This window comes from Aethalodelphis obliquidens, unplaced genomic scaffold (genome assembly GCF_003676395.1).
Source record: "Aethalodelphis obliquidens isolate GAN/ISIS:26980383/991018 unplaced genomic scaffold, ASM367639v1 scaffold5, whole genome shotgun sequence".
Lineage (NCBI taxonomy): Eukaryota > Metazoa > Chordata > Mammalia > Artiodactyla > Delphinidae > Aethalodelphis > Aethalodelphis obliquidens.
The window spans coordinates 29,649,321-29,672,129 of record NW_020837949.1 but is presented as its reverse complement, the minus strand read 5'-3'; the positions used below and the strand labels follow the sequence as shown (position 1 = coordinate 29,672,129).

At 34.2% G+C, this 22,809-nt stretch overlaps 1 protein-coding gene and 1 pseudogene across 1 annotated transcript in view; one reads left to right on the top strand and one right to left on the bottom strand.

Moving 5' to 3' along the window:
* KCND2 (potassium voltage-gated channel subfamily D member 2) overlaps positions 1-22,809 on the top strand; it is a 470,191-nt gene that overhangs the window by 115,675 nt on the left and 331,707 nt on the right. The gene's annotated exons all lie outside the window — the stretch shown is intronic.
* On the bottom strand, positions 19,163-19,500 carry LOC113618174 (COX assembly mitochondrial protein homolog pseudogene; annotated as a pseudogene).

The window sequence follows — 22,809 nt, the reverse complement described above, 5'->3', positions numbered from 1 at the left end:
TAGAAAACCTCTGTATATCCTTTACATTTTATCTCAAAAGGTGTGATGTCCTCAGCAATGCCTCCTGGAGTGCAGTCAGACAGCTTAGGTGTGCCTCTTCATGTGCTCACCCTACATATGAAATGTGACCCCCAATAGAGCTGTTAAATTATTGGTTCATTGCTTTTTTTTTTGGCCTACCCTTTCCCAGCTAGACTGTATACTTTTAGAGGAAAGAGAATGATGTGTAAGAAGTACTAGATAATTACTTAATAAGTGAATGAACATAGGAAACACCTAAGCCTAACATTTAAGGCAAATAAAAAGTGTTAGCTTAACATTTCCCTTCCCTTTATTTAAAAAAAAAAATGGTTTATATATATACCTTATATCTGTGGTCAAATTTATATACACATATGTATATATATGTGTGTATATAATTTTAACTTTAAAATAAGACTTTAATTTATATATGCAATAGTTAAAAATTTACCTTATGATTACCACACGCCATGATTAGCATTTTGAGGAATAAAAAGATGACTTGTTAAAGGTGCAGAAATACATCAAAAAACATGTATTATGTGGCTTTCTTTCAGTAAGTACAAATTTTGACAAAGACATTTGGAATATAAACTTAGACCAGCAATCACAAAGTTTGTAGATCTCCTTTGATTAAACTCACACCAGCTGAAATGGAAGTTTTTTCCCATGCAGTATTTTGTGGGAATTAAGGAATAAACTACTTAATTAAGGTATCTCAATAAATTATATATCTAAATTAGAAATTTCTTTAGTGACCCTCTATTTTCTCTAGTGACACAAACACAGGATTTTAAGTAAGTACAATAACTTAACTGAATACAATACAATAATAATTGTATAAAAGTCTTGTGTTAACTCTAAAAGATGTTTGAAATAATAGGTATTGTTATAAAAAAAAAACTACATGCAAAGCAGGTTCACAAAAATGTGATTTTTTTTTTTTTTTTTTTTTACTGCATTACCTAGCCATATAAATCTTTTGGGATAATTTCTGCTTTCAACATAACTTTAAGAGCTCATTGTTAAGTACCAGCTCAAAAATGCCAACATCTCAAAAATGTGGCAAGAAATATAGAAAGTTTCCTTGAATAATTTGCTTTTTTTTGTTTGACTCTTACTTTTTAAAGAATATGGAATATCATATACTAGAACTATTGTAAGGATTAAAAGGGTGATAAAATCTTAGTTGTAATATTCCTTTTCTCAGTAGCAAATGGCTCATGTCTTCTGTAATCTATGTGGGAAATTTATATGCATGTTTAAGAGGAGAACTCATTTGTTACTGAAAATACAATAAAATGGAAATAAGTGGCCAGGAAATTTTAATAGTTGTTTAAAAGCAGGCAGATCTCTACCCATGCATATATTTGATACAAGAAATGTTTAATGTGCTTTTTCTTCAAGGTTAGCTCTTTCTTAAGAATGGAATAAGAAAGATGATTCTGACATATAGCATAGTCCAGGAAAGCAAGACAGTGTATTTTCTATGAACCATGGAATTTCCAATCTTGGTAATGCAGTTAAATTTGAAAATATCACTGATAATATTTTGGTTACGGGCATGCAGCCATGGAAGAAGTCCTTCATCCATATGTAATAACATATGTCAGGGAAATAGAAATGATTACTGAATTATTATTATTACTCTTATTTGGTTGATGGAATGATGGCACAGAAAAATTAGGTAAGGTGTTAGACTTTAGGGTCACGATTGATCAATTTCAACTTAAATTTCATGACCCTAGCTTCCTTGCCAGTTGACTATACTGCTTTGAAAAATGATATGTTAAATATTGTTTATTTCCATGAAATAAAATACACTCAAAAGTCTTTGGGTGGCTTCCAAAGGAATTTCAAATTGGCCTTTCTTGAAGTCATCCTTAAAATCCCTGCACACACAATCCATTTCTGTCTGTGGCCTAGAAACCTTTCTAAAAGATTTGTTTCTTATTCCTCCTTGTTGAGTACACATGAAAGTAGACTTTCCAAATGTCTTGAGTTAGTCAGACTATATAATGTTCTGCCCAATAAAATGTAATTTTGGGGAAATATGTGTGACGTCTGGGCAGGGGCAGGGAAACACCACTACCCAAGCCTCTTGTCCAGATGGGGGATGCACAAAGTCAAGCTGTCCTGGATCACTAGGTGTATCACATGTACAATAGCCCTGGAGTACTGCAGATACCAACTTTATATCAATGAGATATCAATTTTTCATTGACGCTAGTTATGATATTATGATAAGATACTGAGCTTTGGAGTTTGTTTGTTCCCACAACATAACCTATACTATCCTGATATATATCTTTTTTTTCTGAAGGAAATATGACATATGATATCTGCAATAAGTGTATTTATCTACTATGTGAAAATATGAATTTATGAGAAAAGTATGGCAAGCATCATAATGCCAGTTCAAATTGTAGATAGCTTTTAGAAATACTTACTGCACAAAGAAAAGGACATCAGTGGTTTTGAGTATTTTATACGGGAATATTATAAAACCTTACCAGAACTGCTTTACCAACATCATTAATAGTACTAGAAACAGTACCAATAGGGACTGCAGTTATGTGGCTAATTGGTGTATTGCAGGATAGCATTGTCTTTGCCCATTCATCTATGTCTTTTCTCTTCCTGTTTATAAAGGACTGTATTTGTTCTGAAGTGAGTAGGATCTCTAGGTCGGGGGAGTGTGTGGATGGAGAATTGGTGCCTGACAGCTAAAGATCTGTGGTGGCTTCTGGTGCAGCACAAATTCCTAAGTAGTATGACTTTGGGAAATGACCAAGAAAAAAAAGAATCAATTAATACGTTTTCAAACCTAACTCATCATCAGATGGAAAATATTTAATAAATATTACTCCTTTTGTGGTTTTGCTATGAGCAAATTTTAGAGCTACAGACTTACTAATGATATCACATTAAATATTTTTGTAAGGAACTTATTCAGTTTTATATAGGTATTGACTACTTTAGGGACAAATCATGGCCACAATATATAGAAAATGCTGACACAGAAAAATAGGGTAAGTCCTTTCCCTAAATCCAAACTGAGACAGCATTCTGCCCTACAGTATATAACCAGGTTTGGGGAATTTAAGTATGCATATGTATATATTATTAAAAATTTTTTAGATGTAATTATCTCAAGAGCACTGACAATTTACCAACAATAGTGGGTTAATTAGATTATTTTAAATTCACAAAATGGTTTCTTAAGGAGTTGTCAAAAACACCAAAAATTTAAAGGTGTTACCCACAGAAAGTTTGAAGATATGAAAAATTTTCGGAATATATTGCTAAAGAAATCAGGTAACAAAATATTACACATAATGCAATTTTTATTTCATGAAGGTAATTATATACTGTAATTCGTTTTTGCTCAAGGGAAGTGATTTCAATTTTATTGTTAATAATATGATACACAATGAAAATAAGATATGGCAGATTTATTTGTGGCTACATTTTGCCAAATTCTTTATTATCTTTTTAATTTGATATAATGAGAGGGATGAAAGAAAGCCTTTTTTTAGTGCTAGATGGAAAAATAAGTAGTAAATTAATGGGGATAGAATAATACATAGAAGTGTTGTTTATAATTTCAAATATAACTGAGGAAGATTCAGTTACCCTCAGAGATAAGATACTCCCAAATATTATGAAGAAACAAGGAATGTCAAAATTATGAGTAAATGGTTTCTATGAATGTGTAATTGTAAGGTTTGATTAGATTTAAATTTTATTTCTGCTAGAAAGTATTTTTAGGTAGGTAAAAACAATTTATATTTAAATGTGACTATGCCGTTAACTTTTAAGAATGAGAAAGGAGGGAACTAGTACTTTCTTATTAGGTTTAATGGAAAACTAAACAATGATAAAACTCAAAAGTCAAATGCATAATTTTTGTATTTATAGAGATAAGAGTATAGTCAGTGGTTTTATATGATTTATTTACTTGACTTTATAGTTCGTCTAGAATCCAATCAACTTTGTCATGCTGAACACATTTTTATTTTTCCTTAAGGAGTTCAAAGAATATGTAGCTGATTATGAAGCATATTCCAACTAGGAGAAAGCATTTTTTCTTTCTATTTTAATTCAAGAAAATAAGGAAATGTTTTAGAGTCTAAAAATATCCAACCTTCTTTTCCTCTCCCCAGATAATCTTCTCATTGTGTAAAGAATGAATATGAGACCAATCCTAATCGGTTAGATATTGATTGGGTCATTTAAGAACACAAATGAAAATTTTATATAGCATAAATTTCCATGCTGGGAACAAGAACATGGTAAATTTGTTAAGCTACTGGGAGAGTATAAGCATAGAAAGCATTCTATTCATTTTAGAATATTTATAGTACATTTTCTGTCCCAAATGAAATAATAATGTTTACCATTAATAAAACTGAAATACAAACATAATGATTTAGTGATTTTTTTTTTAAGTCCTACATGTTGCTAAAATTTCACTTTGAAACAGAAGTATCTGCTCCGATAATTCCTGTTAACTTCTTACCTTTTGCTACTCTGAGTTAATGATTAACATTAACAGGCAAACTTAAGTTTCTTTCCTTGAGTGTATTTTTCTCTTTTCTTCTTCCACTTTTATTGAGATATAATTGACATACAGCACTGTATAAGTTTAAGGTGTATATGATTTGACTTACAGACATCATGAAGTGATTACCACAGTAGTTTAGTGAACATTCATCATCTCATATAGATATAAAATTAAAGAAATAAAAACATATTTCCTCACGATGAGGACTTTTAGGATTTACTCTCTTAACTTTCATATATAACTTACAGCAGTGTTCATTGTATTTATCATGTTGTACGTTATATCCCTAGTACTTATTTATCTTATAAGTGGAAGTTTGTACCTTTCAACTACCTTCATTCACTCTTCCCCCTCCTCCTTCCCGCACAGTTGTCTCTGGTAACCACAAATCTGATCTCTTTTTCTATGAGATTGTGTGTGTGTTTGTTTTTGAAGTATAATTGACCCACAACACTATGTTAGTTCTTCGTACACAAAGGAGTGATTTGATATTTGTATACATTTCAAAATGATCACCATATGTCTAGTTATCATTCATCCTAACTTTCATATAACTAAAAAGTAGCAGCTAAGCAATAGTCAAATTGAATTATGTTGTAGTATTGTGAAGACTTTGGAGATATTTACTAAAAAAATTCTATGGAGGCTTTCCAAGGATTACTCTTTAATTACATTTTAGATCATCTTTCTTTTTAAGTTGAAAATATAAGTTGAAAATGCATTTAATACACCTAACCTCCTGAACATCATAGCCTAGCCTACTTTAAAAGTGCTCGAACGCGGGCTTCCCTGGTGGCGCAGTGGTTGAGAGTCCGCCTGCCGATGCAGCGGACACGGGTTCGTGCCCCAGTCCGGGAAGATCCCACATGCCGCGGAGCAGCTGGGCCCGTGAACCTTGGCCGCGAGCCTGTGCTCGACAACAGGAGAGGCCACAACAGTGAGAGGCCTGCGTACCGCAAAAGAAAAAAAAAAAAAGTGCTCGAACGCTTATGTTAGACTACAGTTGGACAAAATCATCTAACACAAAGCTTATTTCAGAATAAAGTGTTGAATAGCTCATGTAATTTATTGAATACTGTACTGAAAGTGAAAAACAGAAGGGTTGTCTGGGTACGGAATGGTTGTAAGTGTATCAGTTGTTTACCCTCATGATCGACTGGGAGCTGCGGCTCATCACTGCTGCTGCCCAGCATCACAAGAGTATCATACCACATATTGCTAGCCTGGGAAAAGATCAAAATTCAAAATTTGAAGTATGGTTTCTACCTAATTGCTTTCACACTGTCATAAAGTTGAAAACTCATAAGTTAAACCATCAGAAGTCGGGAACCATCTGTATTGCATTCTGTCTTCTCAGTTATATGTCTATTGATAACTTTTATGAATATATTAACAGGAAGCAAAAGACTGTCAACAAAGTAAATATTTAAAAAGTGCTACAGTATTAGTCACTACTAGCTCCATCAGCACAAATGGCTCCCCTTCCCTCCATCCATGACGCATAATTTCAGTGTGCGTCTGATACTCCTATGCCTGAATAACATGCTCTATAGTTTTACAGTGAATTTTTGTGGGACTATTTTTTTTGAAATTGGACATGTGTGTCAGTTATCTATTGCTGCATAATGAACCATCCCCAAAACTTCATAGCTCAGAACAACAACAGTCATTCTTTTTGTTCCTGGATCTGCTATTTGGGCAGGATTCAACAGTTACAACTGGTTTATGCCATGCTGCTTCACCTGGGGCATCTCCACTAGGGGCTGAAGGCGCCATGTCCAAGATGGTGCACTTATGTGGTGGGTGGGCTGGTTGAGGTATGCAGAATACTACATACCAGTTGAAACCGTCCACTAGATGACTTGATCTAAATCTCTTTTACACGGGCATACAAAATCATTTTAGGACTTTTGATTTTCCTGCCTAGAAGATGTTAGGCACGATATAGGTAGCAGGCTAAGTGAATCTTTGCTTAAAAATAACACTCCCGGATATTTTGAGAGCAAAATTCAGAACTGGTTCATATCACTGCCACTCACATTCAAGTGGTCAGAACTTAATCACATGGCCATCCTAGCTGCAGAGAAGGCTGGTAGTGTAGTCTTGAGCAAGGGGACCTTATGCCTAACCAAAACTCTATTCTTATAGAAGAAAGAATGAGTATTTAGTGAAAACTAGCAGTCTTTCATAACTTCGCAGACTGTTTAGTTATTCTTCCCTTTGTGTAAACAAAGATATTTGTACATAACTTCACGTAAAGCATGGATCCTGCCATTTTGTAAGGATGAGTTTTTTGAATGCAGGAATTCCCTGTGTATCTCTGAATATCCCATGCCTAGATCCATGCCTGGCCAAAAAAAGTAGGTGCTTAGTAAATATTAGTTGAATGGATGAATTTTGCAAAAACGTCCACGTTGTCACCAGTCATATTTACCTACCCCAATGTAAGGAGAATTAGCAAATAGATGAATACTGAAAAGGGGCAAATTTAACTTCTAATTTGGCATAGAAAAAGACTACTCAATTCTTCCAAATTCTTAGTCAGTAAAAAACCGCTATCAAAGCCAATAATTCAGACAGGAAAAAAATGCACAGTTCCAAGGGATATGATGTTTTCATTTGTAGACGCTTTACTGTTCTAGAAATAGCTGAACTGTGAGCCATGCCTAGCCAAAGACAACATTAAAGGTTTTGAGGAAAGAAAAATGTTCTTGATATACACAGTTTCATCAGTCCTATACCAGTATTTTCATATGTTTCTCCTTTTCTTTACAATTATAGCTCAGTTGGCCTATGCACTGGTTTCCAGTCGTTCTGCATTGAGCTATTTTCATTCTAGCACATAGTTATTTTCGGTCTCACCTGGAAATAAGTGCAGTGACCACCTGATGATACTGATTCCATCTAACCTTCTTTGTATTCCAAGACGGAGCACACATTATTTTTGGTTTGACACTGCTTTGTATTGATCCTGAGAATTCAGTGCAAGCCTTTCCTTTTTTTTTTTTTTTTTTTTTTGTCTAGCCCCAGGAGTCTGTCAGAATGACACAGCCATTAAAATGTAGGTTTGACGGTAGGACAGGCAAAGTCAGAAGCATTTGTACATTGTTTACGTCAGGAGTCGTTGCACTCAGATTTCAACTTGGAAGAGGACACTAGAATAGTTCAGGATATAGAAGTATTTCTCAAGAGTTAAACGTATTTATTTTTATGTTTGTTCCACATCCATCTGTGAGATCTGTTTTATATGAGCATGTATAATTGATGCATCACAGGTGATTAGTTTCTCTTGCCAACACCTTTCTTCTCTGGCGTTTGCTACCTTCTTGCCTCTCCCTTCTCAGTAGCTCTTTAGAGCACAGGGTTACCGAGGATGTCTCCAGGTATTTCAGGGCTAGCTGGAAACCACAGGAGGTGGCTCTGAACAGTTCCGTGCAAAGGGCCCAAATAGAAAGAGTAAATACAGTTCCAAATATTCCTTGGTAATCAGTTACCAATACTTATTAAAAAGGCAAAAGAGTTAGAATTAAGGCGTCCCTTTCTTTTATATTTAGGAATTCAGAAATCTTTATGGGATCCTGTCTTCTTTTTTTAGTTTTTTTTAACCTAAGAAATACAAACCATTTACATTTATATTCTACTGACAAATGCTGACATTTCCAGAAATTTCACTGTTGAATGAAACATCTGGTCATTCTTACCTCCTCATAAAGAAGTGTCTTAGCATTCTTAACACTGTCTTAACATTGCTCGTTATTGAAGCTGCTTTTCAGAAATTTCCTTGAAGGAAATTGAGGGGAAAATATTGAGGAATTATATTCTACTTAACATTTTCATAAGTATCTAACAATCAAAGTATGACAGTAATTAAAGGATGTTTCTGTCTTTACCAACTTCAGTTCTTTATTCAATGTAATTTTTCCAGCGAGGTCATTCTAACTAAACTAAATCACCATGTCCATCACCACTTGCTTTATTTTTCTTCTGGGCACTTGTCACTGTCTAATTTACTATATACTTTATTTGTTGTCTTGTTTGTCATCTCCCTTCCGCCACTAGAATGTAAGCTCCTTGAAAGTACAGACTTTTATTCTATTTTGATTACTGCTAGATTCCCAGCTGCTAAAACAGTGTCTGCCACATAGCAAACTCTCAGTAAATATTTGTTATATGAATAATTGAGTGACACATTGAATAAATATACATGTGATATTTACTTAAAATTCCATGTTATTTGTGAGATTCTCCAAGTTATTGTCAAAGAATTTTGGTATTAATTGAAGTTTATGTAACTTTATTTTGCCTCTTAAAGGAAGTAAAGATGGTGACTTGGGAAAATTGCCACAAATGCTAAAAATTATGATTGTTTTCTTTTCTAATGGACAATTTAATGAAGAGTTTTTATTTTTTAATCATTTTTACATTTGAGTGGCTTATTTTTACGTATATGTCACTGCATAAGCCAAATGGGGACTTTTGCTCTAAATTTCTAAGCACATGGTATCTGTACCCCTCTCCCCTGGGTCTTATCATTATTCAAGCTATTAAGAAAGCAGCATGAAATCCCAATTGTATTTTATAAATTGATTAGGAATATAATTCTTCAAAGTGTCCTTTTGTGAATGACAAAGATAGGGAAACCTTGATCACCAGAAGGTTGGACTAAATGAATATTCTCTTTTAACTTTTATCCTTTAACAGTTGAGGATTTATTTTTTCAGTAAGCAGTGCAACTTCTATTTGTTTTAATTTTATGGTACAAAAATAAACCTCCTCCAATAGTGCCTATCCTTTCTTAATAGGATACTGGTGATAGTACATTATTATTTTTACAAATATTATTACTATCACTAGTGAGGATTTTGCAATGTCTTTTGGCCATCATGACAGCTGAATAACAGTCATCAGCATACATTTATATAATCAAACAAAGTATATGAGATTCTTAGGCTAAAATTCTGATATATTTGTGTTAACTGGCCATTGCCTGTTTTCCATAGAACTAGATTATTGTAAATGTGTTTATATTTTTAAAGTTTTGATATATTTAATTGTTTTAATTGAATGGGTTATTGTTTAAGTGTTTACTAATTATTTCTGGGAAAAATAGAAGTTTAAAGCATCTGGAATCGATTTCAAATTATTGGTAAAGTAGAAAACTTTATGGTGATGTAGAAATTAACCCCTGCCCCCAGGAAAAGTATTTTTATAGAATTGAATAAAAGCCAACTTTTAAATTCAGCTGTGTAGAGTTCTCTATGATCAGTGAAATATAACTGCTGATACAAATGAGAGTTTAGCAAGAAATACTTTGGCCTATTGTCATCAGCATAATCCATCGCCCTCTCCCCAGTGCCAACATGGGGTATTAGTGTGCAGAGTAGGCACCCAATAAGTATGTGCTGAATGAATGAATGAGTGCTTGGTTAAATCCTCTTTTCTCAGCAAGGCAGAGGCCTGGGTTTCTGACTCAGATTGGGGTAAGAGAGGGATGTGATGGGGTGGGGGGTAAAACCTGTTTGTAGTTTTAGAGAGGGGGAAAAACAGAACCAGAATTAAATTACCAAGCCAGGAAGTTTGGAAATAAAAGGATAGTTGGCAAACTTTAAATCCTTGGGAGCTGACTGAAAGCAAAAACAACCCCAGTGAAGGTTCTGCCATAGAAATCAATCCAGATGGACTAAAGCAAAGCTGCTTCCATGGGCTTCCATGGGCATATTCTCAGACATGTGAGTGTTCTCTACAATAATTCTGCTTTAGAATGAGTGATACCTCTTTGCTGATAATCTAAAATAAATTAATATAAGCCTCTTTCTTGTTGAATATATATATTCTGCTGCTAGATTTTACTCTTCACTTTAAAATTTTTATGTACAAACATTTTGCTTCTATGTTGTTCTATTTAATTGTCTAGGGCTACTGAGAAAAGATAGAAGTAGACAATACATAAATAATACATTTTCATTAAAGGGAGGTCAAATGACCTTAATCCACACAGTAGAAAGATGAATTTACATTGTCCAGTAGGGAAAGTGAGGGGAGAATGATTTTCACATAGCATGTTCAATAGGATGGGCTTAGTGAATTCAAAAGGTCCATAAAGTAGCAGTTACTTAACTTGCTATGTGCTGAAAATTATAAAATTTAAAAATCATCCTTCACATTAACTTGTTAATGTAATTTAGAATTAACCTGATTTGTATTGGTTTTACGTTCTGTTGTGTTTAAATTGTAGCATTTTAGTTATTTTAGGCTTATGACAATTATAAGCATAAGGAATGTTTAACATAGATCTATATTTATATGGTTGTGCAGTATAGAAACAAACCTCTCCTGGGTTGTTGAAACCTTTATATGGAGCCCTTGGCATTTCTCAAGTTTCAGTTCAAGAAGTGGAGTCAAGAGAAATTCCTTTGGTCAGTTATTAAGGAGAGAGAGCTGGTTTGGACTTTTAAATCTCATTATAAATTCATGTTCATGGTCCTTATTGATTAAATGGATGGAAATTATTATTTCCTATTACAATCTTTAAGATTACATTAACTAATGAGGGAAAAGTGAGCACATTAGCAATATCTCAAACCAAATACTTTTTTTTTTTTGATTGGAGTATAATTGATTTACAATGTTGTGTTAGTTCCAGGTGTACAGCAAAGTGAATCAGTGATACATGTACATATGTCCACTCTTTTTTAGATTCTTTTCCCATAGAAGCCATTACAGAGTATTGAGTAGAGTTCCTTGTGCTATACAGTAGGTTCTTATTAGTTATCTATTTTATATATAGTAGTGTGTATATGTCAATCTCAGCCTCACAATTTATCCCTCCCCCCCAAATCAAATACTTATTGTATTACTTTTCTTTGATTTGATTCCATAAATATAAGATGTCTCACTACCTACTAATGAAAATATAAAAATGCGTGACACAGAGTTTAAAAAATGGCATATTCCTTGTTTATAGGGATACATTTTGTGATGATGACTCTGATCACAATGATAATAATTTCTATCACTTAAGGGGAACTTACCACTTGCTAGTGGTATGGTTTATGTTATATGGTCGGCACTTGTATATTTTATCTAATTTAATCCTCACGGTAACCTCATGAGAAAGACACAGTTATTATTCCCGTTTTACAGATAACAAAAACTGAGTCTTTGAGAGCTTAGATAATTGAGCTAAGGTCACAGTTCTTGCAAAGTAGAACTGGATGGGGTTCAATTTAATCTCTAAGCTACATAGTTCCCCTCAAAAGTTATATTAAAGTATTTTTATGTTTAAGGTACAGTATTAAATAATGTAGTAATCAAAAGATAATTTAAATAAGATAATTTGAGTAATCAAAAGATAGTTATGAGTTTTAGTCTTCTTCACTTTGTGTATCAATAAACACGTCTTTGTTCCTAATTTTTTACTTGTTCAATAATAGATACATATGAAACTTATATGTCATTCACCATTCCCTGGATAATTCACATTTAAAATTTGTATAGATTAGAAGTGGATGATGTTGCCCTTTCTTCTCCATTCATTCAAATATCAAATATCCAAAATATCAAATATCAAAAAACTTGGTTTTTAAAATGTTTAGAATGGGGCTTCCCTGGTGGCGCAGTGGTTGAGGGTCCGCCTGCCGATGCAGGGGACACCAGTTCGTGCCCCGGTCCGGGAAGATCCCGCATGCCGCGGAGCGGCTGGGCCCGTGAGCCAGGGCCGCCGGGCCTGCGCGTCCGGAGCCTGTGCTCCGCAGCGGGAGAGACCACAGCAGTGAGAGGCCCGCGTACCGCAAAAAAAAAAAAAAAAAAATGTTTAGAATGTTTTGAAAGAGAATATCTCTTCAAAGTTAGACCTATTAATAGTTTCCAGATTTATTATGTGAATATTATGAGTAATTTTGTCCTTATATCTAATTTGTTCTCCAGGCTATTTTATGTAGAAAGATCTTTAGCACAACAAAGCCGATGTTAATGACCTTGAAAATGATCTCCTTACTGGGGTGATTTTTTTGCTATTCTAGAATTGCTCCATCAGAACTGTCATAAGCACCATTCTTCCTCTTGTAATGTTTATGTTACAATTAGTTAGTTCACAGGCACGGAGCTGATGTTGTCATTTAACATAACTACTGTATATAGGATATTAAAATTGACGAATACAAATATCATAGAATTCAGAGATATTTTATTAATCCTAAACTATTTACCAATCTGGCTTCCCTCTCCTATATCAATTTCAGTGGTAAGAATACATATTTAAAGCAAATATTATTTATCACATAAAATTCATATTTATTAACATACTACGTTGCTTTCACTTTTTTCCTCCAAACACTGTAATGGAGATGTTTGATACTCAATATGAAAAATGAAAGTTAATAGAATGAAGTTTGATAGCCTCAATTTATTTTCTTTTGTTTTCTGAATTGTCCAAAATACCCAGACCTTTTGAATTAATGGACTTTGAGTTCATTTCCAATCTAATGGAATTTACTATGTGACCTTGAAAAATATTTAATTTCTTTGAGCCTTAAGATAAATATATATAAAAAATAGGAATAGGAGTACACAACTATCAGACTTGGGAGAAATAAATCAGATACCAGTATGTTAATTACCTAGCATAGTACCAGGCTCAGAGAGAGACTGTGAATATTAGTTACTTTTACCCAATAAGCACTGAAAAATCATTCAAAATTCTTTAACTCTTAATCTTAGATACCTTCACAGAGAGAAATTTCTTAGTATCAAAGAAATACATTGACTTCTCACATCTCCTTAAGCAGGTGAAATGCACACGTGTACTGCTCAGAAGTTTTATGTGATGTTTGCAATGTTTGATGTACTTTCTTTCCTCTTTATCATATATCGATATAACCTTGCTAACGTATAGTTTGTTTAAACACCATACATCCTATGACGTTTGATTATGGAAATTTGTGAAGATTTAAGATTCAGAAATTTCAGGCGATTACTTTGTTTTGGTGCTTAGGTTACTTAAAAAATTTTTCATGTGATGATTTCCTCAGCACCTCCCTGAAATGTCTCCAGATAAAGCCATCAGGCAACATGGTGAACAGGCGCATTCCTTTCTGTTTTTAATGCTTGAAATGTATTCTTAGAAATTTCTTGCAATTCTGTTGTGTTTAGTAATCCAAAGATATAAAATTCTCTAATCACCATAAATCTCAAATGGTGAAATTTTTGGAAGGAGAGCAACTTTTCACACTACTTTAAAAAACATATGACTTCATAAGGGAGAGATGTGTGATAAATTAATATAGGCAGATAATATATTCTATTTTAGGGCATAAATAATTGTTCTAACTATGTGCTGTAATGAACTTGTAGGAGGAAAAATAACCAGGAATGGAAGGGACTTCTAGTGACTATCTGTTAGCTCTTCCTGCTGTCAAGTCACCACTTAAACCATCTAAATCAAATGAAATGTTCATATACGTCTTAAGATAAAAGTTGCTTTTACCTGCCTTTGGCTGAATGAGAAGAGAAGTAGTTTCTTTTAGCTTTATCTGCAAAGAAGCAGATTGTTCTTTGGCTACTTGATTGTCAGAAACATGCTGTTCTATGCCATTCAAATTAATGATGCTAAGTTTAGATTCCTTATTATTGAAACTCTCTTACTTTAAAAACTCCTCTAACCTTTATATACTTGATGCTTAGCTATGCGGGAGTTTATTTCTGAAGATTTTCTAGTTTCACATATCAATGGAGGTGACATTATTTCTGCAAAGAATTTGGCTTTCTTTGTATTTTTTTTTTTAATCTTCAATGTATGGTGAACTCTAAAAGATTATTCCACATTCTTTAGGTACAATTTTACATTGTACGTAGTAAACGTATTTGAGACAGTTTCCAGTAACTATTCTAATATTTAATTTCAAACTCAATATAGCTCAATATAAGTGAATGTTAACTAGTAAAACGGCTCCAGTTCTTTGACTTCTTATTTAATTTTCAAGGTAGGAACGTTAACATTGGCTTGGAGTATTGAATAAGTAATTTTTCCAGTGACATAGAAATCACATTTTTTTCCTCCCTAACCACAGTTACACAAAATTTTCTACTTTCCGCGTATGTAAATTGCCTATTTTACTTGGGGCTACCCTTTATGTTCACCTACAACTTCCAACAGAGCAAATCCCAGAAGTTCAGCCGTACACTGAGGTAAATAGATTACCCAAATTAATAGCTGAACTTCCAAATACAGTCAGATTAATAGGTACAAGTCCATAGTCTGACCTGGCCACATGCCAGCAATTACTTGTTTAATTTGATCCATGTAGACAGCTAAGTTGGTCAATGTCAAACCCAATATTCACTCTTTGACCTAAATGTACATTCTGTGTTGGTCAAATTAATTATAAGATCAGTTAGTTTTCCTCCTTATTGTTGAGGACATTATGTGAGGCTGTGTGTAGAGCTTCGCAGAATCAACTAGTGTGCCTCAGCTAATAGTTTTCTGATTTATATCCTCAGGGTCAAGAAGTGTTTTTTATGTTAAATGTCCATGACACTCTGCTGACTTAGCCTGGAACAACTCCAAATGATTTATTCTTTGGGATGGCTATAATAGTTATATTTTAACATTAATAATAAGACTTTATTATATTATCTATATTATTATATATTCAATAGAACATTAGTCAGCTAACTTGAAATTATATTTTTCACTGAGTTTGGTTTTTTTTGGTTGTTTTTTTTTTTGCGGTACGCAGGCCTCTCACTGTTGTGGCCTCTTCTGTTGCGGAGCACAGGCTCCGGAGGCGCAGGCTCAGCGGCCATGGCTCACGGGCCCAGCCGCTCTGCGGCATGTGGGATCTTCCTGGACCGGGGCACGAACCCGTGTCCCCTGCATTGGCAGGCGGGCTCTCAACCACTGTGCCACCAGGGAAGCCCTGAGTTCGTATTTTTAACTGGCTGCATTGATTATTATTTGTGAGTTCTTATTAACATCAGGAAACAGTGTACTTCCAGGCAACTCAGTTAATTAGAAGGTAAGCGTTCAGTATTCCTGAGTTTAATTTAGCTTTTGTGTGTGCATATGTGTATGTGTGTCTAAGTATAACTCTAATAATTTCTGTATGTTTAACGAATGTGAGCCATTAGTCATAGGGAGAGTAAATGGCAAGGGCAAGAACCTTTCAGATTCATCTCTGACACGCCACAGAATACCATGACCATATTATAAAACAGACCAGACATTAATGGGTTTTTGTTATTGTTGTTATTTTACCAAATGACCTGTCTTGCTAAATGACTTTACTGTTGTATTTTGTCAGTATTTAGCATGTCCCTCTAGGCTTTGGAAAGCCAAGCTATCCACATTTAATTATTTTCCATTTTCCTTAAGTTAATCTTTCTGAGTTGTTCCTGCGTTGCTTATCTGATTTTCTTTCTTAGTCTATCTGCGTGTTCCTAGGAATGAAGGCCCTGTATCTATGCACACATTTCATTCTCCATAGAATAAATAATGAGGTATTACCTTAACTCTTCACTTGGTTGAGAGAGATTACGCAGCAGCCAATATAAAAGTGCCTATTTTAACAGCTAAAATTAGCAAAATTCAAGTTAAATTTGGAGTCTTTTCATTAAGCTAGTTCACCAAAGTAGAAAATATCATTTTAATAAGATTCAAAACATATCCATGAATATTAGTAAAGTACCTGGCATGTATGACTACATATTTTGAACAGATTCTCCACTTATCCAATCAGTAGTTGGTATTTCTTTCCCTTATTCCACTGTTATATATACGGTCTCTCGACTACAACTACAATACAGAATAAAAAGTTAGAAATTCTAAAGGATGTGTTTCTATTTCTTGTATCATTGTCCTACCAAGTCATGGACTTTAAAGCTGTCAGTTGTAGTACTATAAATAGTTTCTACATTTGCCCAGTTTAACAGTGCTCCTCATTTTCTTTAAATTTTGCTATTTAACAACTAAATCATAACTTCGGTTAATCTATTTACTTGGTGACTGAGACCAAAATCTAATGAAAAGCAATGGAATGAACATATTCAGGTTATAGTTTTAGCATTTCTGTTAGATGGATTTACTTAAATAATCATAATGTCCTGGTAATTTGTATGTGTAAGGGTTTCAAATAAGTATAAAGTGCTCTGTAGCTATTGCTTCTTTTTTTGTTTGTTGTTGTTTAACTCGATATGAACAAACTAAGGTGGTTTATAGAAAAATAGAAACGGAAAAAAGACATATAGATTCAATCATTTAAAAACCGCTTTGAAGTTGGAGAAATGTCATTAAGGATAAAATAATAACCAATATCAATATTAGAGGCAGCTGTATCATTATAAACTGAGTTTGAAAACTTTTGTTTACAAAGGGAAAATTTATTGGCAGTGAAAGACACATGCAGAGAATATCTTAATAGCGTGTTCAAGTAATCATGACAATTGATATGACACCCAAAGTCCTCAGTATATTCCAAACAGGCAAAGAAAAATAAACATTATTACCTAAGTATTTAATTGATGTTCATAGTGATTATCATGGTGGTTTTGGTCAGTTCATCTTTATTGCTGTTGGTCATCTTTCTTAAATTTCTGATTGTTTTACTTCTCTACTAAAATCACCAACCAAGCAGCCAGGCAACGAGCCTACCTGCCTTCTACCTACTGCATAAGCAAACAACAAATAAAGACATTCTGCGGTAAACAAACTAACAAATGAAAACATTCTCTAGCTCTTTATTATATAGGATGAAATGAAAATCCATTAGTGTGTGTTTTGTTCACTTTTGCCCATTTTTCTTTTCCAGAGTTATCTCCTGTCGTTCTTAGGGTCAATATAAAACCAAACACAGAGGACACTTCACTTTTCTCACCCAAAACTTCCTTTGAACCTCCATTGCCTCTGCTCTTGCCGCTTCTTTTGAGGCACTGGTTTTCTTCTCCATCAACTCAGCCTAATTCAAACTTTAAACTCCAATTCATCTCAATTTTCTAACCCTTTCCCCTCCTATCTCCATAAATTTCCATAATACCTTGTAAATACATAGGTTATTTTCTTAGGCACTGCTTAGTAGCTAGAACTTGGGATTCATGAGGGTAGTAAAACATTTTGGTCATTACGAATTTAGCACAGTATTGACACCTATTAGACTCTCATCCATAGGTTACTGAAGGAATAAATGAAAAAAATGAAGGGAGGAATAAAGTGGTATCATTGTATTTTTACTAATAATTTAAAGTTCCCTGGGGGCTCTCATAAAAATTAGCATTTATCATACATCTGTAATCATTTTATGGCACGTGGGGCATGTTTTTATTAAAGTTTTATACACACACACACACACACAAACACATGATTCTACAGCTAGTGCTTGGGAAAATAATAAATTTGTTTTCCAGTGTAGTTTTCTCTTAAATGTCTTCCTAGACTCCACAATGTATATTTTACTCAAGTGTCTTTCATCCTAGTATCTATACTGTTTTGTAACTCATTGTTCACTTAACAGTATGTAATTAACATTTCCCCATATGATTAAATATTCTTCTATATTATCATGTTAGAAATTTCAGATATCTCAAGGTTTTATCTGTTTAAAAATATTGCTGTACTAAACAAGATTAGAGTTAAATGATTACGTACAATTATTTATGGTGAACAACTTTCTAAAAACTGAATCACTGCTTCCAATAGCTTGAACAATTTATATATATATATATATACACACACACACACATATATATATATTGCTCTTTTGCCTGCCAGATATATTATAAGCAATTATATGTCAACCAGCTGGTTGTAAAATTGGCCATTTTCTGAATGCATAGCAGCAGTACTGGGATAAATGTATGTGTGTGTGTGTGTGTGTGTGTGTGTGCGCGCGCATGTGTGTGTGTGTGCAACTTCCTTTAACAACAAAATAATGACATTGTCCTAGTAGAAGTGATAATTGAAAGTAACACTAATAAATTTTGTAAAAGCAAACTAGGAAAAAATGTACATTGAGAACTATCCTGAATATAATATGAAACTTCTGTTCAATGATTATTCATTCATTCATCTTTCATTCACTTGTATATAAAAAATTATTTACTGAACACACACTATATTCCAGGCGCTGTGCTGGATGACTGGGATACAAAGATCAGTGGGCCACGGCCCTTAGCCTTACACCTCTGCAGAGTATACTTACATAAAATAGATCCATTACTGTAAAACATGGCTGCAAGAGATACCTGAACAAAGTGTCCTGTGAGTGAGTGAGTGAGTGGGTGGGTGGGGAAGTTGGTAGAGGCTTCACAGAGAAGCTACTTGAGCTAGCTCTAATAGTATAAGTAGGAGTTTATCAAAAAGTAAAGGAAAAAGTAAGAAAAGTAAGCACAAACAAATGTATATAGTTCAAATAATGAATAAGTATTTGCTTGGTTGATTTTCATTTTTAATTTTTTTTTAAGTTTAAAAAAAATCTTTATTTCAGATAAAATTATTTCTATTATTAAGGATAAAGCAAACACACTTCCTTGAGTCCATCATTTCAGGTGACTGTGATTTCCATGAACATTGGCGTTCCTGAGTATCATTTGAATAGTTGCCTACATGCTTGTGGGAAGCTTCCTCAGCCTTTTCCTGGTAGGAATTCCAGTTTTTCTGAATTCTTCCCTTTGCTTCAGGTATTCCATTTTGCATTCTTCATGAAAGTCTGGATCATTATAGTAAGCAGTTAGACATTCTTTCAATGCAGAATTTTCCTTCTGGCATTTTACTACCCCAAGGATTCCAGAGTCCTTGCAACATTTAGTGAAATCTTGAACTTGTTCAGAACATCTCTCTCGGGCCTTTTCTCTCATTATTTTAGGGATCAAAACATCTTTTTCGACTCGTCTGAGATGCGGCTCTGCGGGGTCGAGAGCCATGTCTGCGCCTGGGAGGTGGCAGCAGCCCACACAGGTCTGGTTGGTTTTTAAATGAAAGAGAAATATGATTTGGGCCCACACTGTGGAATACTGAGTGGCCCATACCTTGATAAGAAGTTCCATAATTAGTGTAAAAAGCAAGCGAAATAGGTTTCTTTACTTTGATACATTTGTATATTGTAGTATGATTGCCACTGAGGCAATATTTATCACATTACATTATTATAGTACAGTATTATTGACTATGTTTCTTATACTGTGCATTAGATCCCTATGGCTTATTATTTACTGCTAGTTACAAGTTTGTACCCTTAAACACCATCAATCTAATTTCCCCCACCCCCCATCCCCTGGTAACCATCATTTTACTCTCTTTTGTACAGATTAGACTTTTTTAGATTCTACATAGAAGTGATATTGTACAGTATTTGTCTTTCTCTGTCTGACTTACCTTGTTTAGCACAATGTGCTCAAGGTCCATCCTTGTCGTAAATGACAGGTATCTTCCTTTCTCATGGCTGAATAGTATTCAGTTGTGTATATATGTACCACATCTTTTTTAGCCATTTATCCATTGGTGGGCATTTGGGCTGTTTCCATATCTTGCCTGTTGTGAATAATGCTGCAATAAATATGGGTGTGTATATATCTCATCGAAATCCTGTTTTCATTTCCTTTGGATTTTTACCCAGAAATGGAATTGCTGGATCATATGGTAGATATAATTTTAATATTTGAGGAACCTCCATATAGTTTTTCCTAGTGGTTGGACTAATTTACATTCCTACCAACAGTGTATAAGGGTTCCCTTTTCACCACATCCTCACCAGCATCTGTCTGTCTTTTTGATAATAGCCGTCCTAATAGGTGTGAGGTGATATCTCACTCTAGTTTTGATTTGCGTTTCCGTGATGATTAGTGATGTTGAACATTTTTTTCATGTACCTGTTGGCCATTTCGATGTTCTCTCTGGAAAAATGTCTAATTAGTTCGTCTGCCCATGTTAATATCAGATTTTGTTTGGGTTTTTTGTTATTCATATATGTTAATTCTTTATATATTTTGGATATTAACCCCTTATTCAAAATATGGTTTGCAAAATTTTTTCCATTCTATAGGCTGCCGTTTCATTTTGTTGACTTTTTTTTTTTTGGCCGTGTAGAAGCTTTTGAATTTGATGTTGTCCCATTTGTTGATTTTTTACTTTTGTCACTTGTGCTAGCAAAAGAGGTTTTTAAATAAGAGAGTGACAAACTGTTCATATAAGAAAAATACCATAAAGCAATGTAGAGAATAGACCAGGGTGGAGGAGAAACTTGTAGTAAGAAAATAATGAGGAAACTGTTAGAATAGGCCCCCTGATAGAGGCCATGGCTTAGCGGTGGTGGCAATGGAGAGAAGCTAGATTATCGTACCTACTGGGTGTGTTGGTTGAACAGAAGGGAAGAAGTAAAGATCTGAGGTTGCAAAGAAACCTTATTACAGAATAAGCTCCTTTACCATTCTACTGCCTGTGTTCTAGGGTACCAGCCTCTCCTGGGATCCCAATCCTGAGGTACAGGGATCCCAGAGACACGAGAGGGCCAGTGAATGCACTGAATTTATGGGCAACAATTTGGAGACATAAAGATCCATAGTCTTCATCAGATTCTCATCTCAGATTCAAGGGGAAAACTTATAAAAATTGTAAGTCGATGTGTTTAATAGGTACTTTTCTAGGGAGAGACTCCATGTTTCTCATCAGTTCCTTTTAGTAGATTATAACACCAAATAGCTGAAGACCACTGATCTATCTGAATACCCTTTTATTTTTTCACAGATTTTCTTTGTATTTAGGTCCAGTTGTTAGGACAGGGATGCAGGGCAGTGTGGCGTAAAATACATGGGTTTAAGTCAGAGATACCTGGGTTGGCATCCAGGCTCTTCAATAATGCTGCGTGACCTAGGCAGAATGGCTTAAACTCTAATAACTGCAGTTTCTTCATTTATAAAATGAAGAGAGTAACATCTAGTTCAAATATGGGGCTATTCATAAGAACTTATTAGCCCAGCATTTAGTTGAGTGGCTGGTCAATAGAAGGCATTCAATAAGTGATAGCAATAATGAACACTGTTTTTACATTTATTAGATAGCCATGCTGAGGCTCATCTCAGTTCTCTCCCCTCTATGAAGCCTTCATTTATCACCCCATCTAAAGTCAATCTCACCCTTTTCTGAGCTCTTTGCTTGTACTTCCTCTTGAGATCTACCTTACTTTTACTGAGATTATAGTGTATATGTCTTCATCTCGTCCAGTTTACTAGATATTAGGGCTTTATTCATCTTGTATTCCCTTGAGTGGTGGCGATCATACATTCTACACAGGTGAGGCACAAAATTTAAATATTTTGTATACAACACAATATTTAATACTTTCACAGTATATTTGGTTCAGTGGCACCTATCAGAGCACTTGTCACACCAGATTGTCTCCCTGACAACACAGTGGATTCTGTGGGCAGAGTCTGTTGTGTATTCATGGTGCTTACATTGCATTAGAGAAAGAAAAGTTTGATCATGGGCTTCTTGCACTTGAAAAAACTTGGCTTTTACTTTTACTCTTTAAAAAATAAATATTAGATGTCCTGTCACTTATGTGATATGATATAAAACCTTAAATCTTTATATAGTGTTGGAAGTATTGCATTAAAATGTCCCATATTTTCTAAAACCTCATGTAACTCAAACATCTGGAAACACCTAGTAACAAATAATGTATAGATAGTTCAGATTTGGTTTTGACACTGTCATCCTTCACATAATAATTTCTGTATGTATTTTTCCGGTAAGTAATTTATCCCAAACTAATTATGTAAATTAAAATTTCAGGAAGGCTATGAAACACTAACAACTCAGTTATATTATCTCAAAACATTATAATCACCTCACTGAGTAGCAAAAATAGAGGTCAAAGCATTTTGGTTGTCTCAATGTGGCTCTTCTGTTTTGATTTTTTTAAAGTTACATCTGAACACAATTTTTTATATCAACAATGATGCCATTTTAAAATATCTAAATGCAAAAGGGCTGTACAATAAGGAAAAACACTGCGGTCTCATTGGAAAAATTTTAAAGAAACATTTTGTGATTTTTTTAAGTGTATAAAGTAGACAGAAAACAACTGGCACCCCATTAAAGCAAACTCATGTAATCATAGTGCACAGCTGTCAGACAACCACGTTCCAAAACATCTAAACCTTCCACATGCTTAGATGGCCCTGTGCTTATTTACCACAGCACCAATCACGCTCTGTTTCCATCATCTATTGAC